This window comes from Megalopta genalis, unplaced genomic scaffold, assembly GCF_051020955.1.
Source record: "Megalopta genalis isolate 19385.01 unplaced genomic scaffold, iyMegGena1_principal scaffold0061, whole genome shotgun sequence".
Taxonomy (NCBI): Eukaryota; Metazoa; Arthropoda; class Insecta; order Hymenoptera; family Halictidae; genus Megalopta; species Megalopta genalis.
Window position 1 is genome coordinate 295,001 of NW_027476130.1, and position 2,500 is coordinate 297,500.

Sequence of the window (2,500 nt, forward strand, 5' to 3'; positions counted from 1 at the left end):
CTTCGGTCTCCTGGCCCGGTTTACTGCGGCCTTGCCGGTGGGTGCGCCCGGCTTGGCTCGCTTTGACTTTTTGGTGACGGTTTGCCAACCGTCACCAGTAGGGTCCTCGACACGCTCGGGTGCCGACTGCACCTTCACGAGTGACGTGTCTCCGACTCGTTCGATTACTTCCACGTTGGGCTCGGTTTTCACCGAGACCGCTCGCGTGGGAGTCACACATCTTTGCAAGATCACACGAGGATTGGCGATATTAATCACCTTCCCGGATCTTGTCTTTCTCACAGACGCGGGGGGACTGACAGCTGCATTTGCAGTTCCCGCGTCTGCGGCGACGGCTTCACTCCGAGTAGGAGCTGGACCCGTCGTCTTTGGACGCTTAGTTTTTTGTTCATTATTTTTATTCAGACCCATAATGTGTCTTGGTCTTTCATCCAGTGCGCTCCCCGGCCACCACCGACCCACACAATTTGGAACCCGCCAAAGGCTGGGTTAGGGCTACGCACCGAATATAGTCTGCTGGCTGGGTCGGTTTCCTTACCCAGCCCGCGTCCTCGCCCAGCAGAACCCACTTGCCCGAAGCGTGTGGTCGTTCCAAGCCGATTGACTGGACCAGGGCTGCTTTTCTCGTCCAGCCGCCCATCTAGCCGAAGCAGAGGCCAAAGGTACGTGTTGGGGACGTCTCACCCGCAGGAGAGGGCCCCCTCAGATCCCAGGATCCTCTTTTCCGACGACAAGGGTCGCCACGCACGGCAAACACGTGGGAGACAGCAGTCGGAGAGGCTGCCTCTTCCTCTCCACCACACTTCGTTCAGTTCGCTGCGTATTTAAGAACACGAGCTATCCAGCGGTACCTTTTTCGTGGAGGCTCAAGTGTGGCTAGGGCACGTTTGCCCCTTGCGGCCTGGGTTGCCCAGGGGATTGATTGCATCCCATGTATTCCTGAGCCCAGCGGAGTGTTGTCTAGTGGCGTGTTCCGCCCACGAAAAACGGTCTGAAAAACCGTTTAACGTAAACTGGGGAACTGATGCCACGAGTGACAACAGTTCCCCAGTCGGAAGTCATACAGCACATACAGTGCTGTACAAAGAACACGCCACAGCCCGTATGCTAAATCAGGGCCTCGCCATTATGCGAAGTACTACATGTACGACGCACTGACGGTCTCTAATGCCTTCATCGCCGATACACCCATCGACTCGGCCGATCAACCCTCCTACGCGAGGGCTAGTTCGGGGGTTATCTCCCGCCCTGGGTGGCCACAGACCGCCACCGCCAGTAGATAGGGACAGATGGGAATCTCGTTAATCCATTCATGCGCGTCACTAATTAGATGACGAGGCATTTGGCTACCTTAAGAGAGTCATAGTTACTCCCGCCGTTTACCCGCGCTTTTTTGAATTTCTTCACGTTGACATTCAGAGCACTGGGCAGAAATCACATTGCGTCAACACCCGTGGGGGCCATCGCAATGCTTTGTTTTAATTAGACAGTCGGATTCCCCTAGTCCGTGCCAGTTCTGAGCTGAGCGTTGAATGGCGGCCGAAGAGGACGACCGCACCGATGGGAAACGCCACGGAAGCCTCGCAGCAAGGAAGATCCGCGGGAGGCCAAGGCACGGGACCGAGCTCGGATCCCAGCCACGAGAGCCGTTCACCTCGCCCAGGCCCGGCACGTCAGCCAGACCCGCTTCCCGACCAAGCCCGACACGCCCCGCTCCTCAGAGCCAATCCTTATCCCGAAGTTACGGATCCAATTTGCCGACTTCCCTTACCTACATTAATCTATCGACTAGAGGCTCTTTACCTTGGAGACCTGCTGCGGATATGGGTACGAACCGGCGCGACACCTCCACGTGGCCCTCTCCTGGATTTTCAAGGTCCGAGGGGATGATCCGGACACCGCCGCAACTGCGGTGCTCTTCGCGTTCCAAACCCTATCTCCCTGCTAGAGGTTTCCAGGGAACTCGAACGCTTATACAGAAAAGAAAACTCTCCCCGGATCTCCCGACGGCGTCTCCAGGTCATTTTGGGTTACCCCGACGAACACTCTTACGAGGGCCCGAATGGTATGCGGTTCCGCTGCCGGGTTCCGGAATAGAAACCGGATTCCCTTTCGCCCAATGGGTGTTTTTTGTGCATGTATATAATAACAAAATATGCTGCGATTTATATAATAATAAAAAAAATAATAAAATAGCTGCGTTTTTTTTACAAGTGTTTAACGTCTTAGGACACCTCATCTACATAGGATTTCTCTTAGGGCTTAGGATCGACTGACTCGTGTGCAACGGCTGTTCACACGAAACCCTTCTCCACGTCAGTCCTCCAGGGCCTCGCTGGAGTATTTGCTACTACCACCAAGATCTGCGCCGACGGCGGCTCCAGGCAGGCTCACGCCCAGACCCTTCTGCGCACACCGTCGCGACCCTCCTACTCGTCAGAGCTTCATAGAGGACAATAAATTGCCCCGCTTCACACATACCACTGACGGTGGAGTATAG

At 55.4% G+C, this 2,500-nt stretch overlaps 1 pseudogene; it reads right to left on the reverse strand.

Annotated features, from left to right (window-relative positions):
• LOC143261668 (large subunit ribosomal RNA) overlaps window positions 1-2,500 on the reverse strand; it is a 6,886-nt pseudogene that overhangs the window by 2,647 nt on the left and 1,739 nt on the right.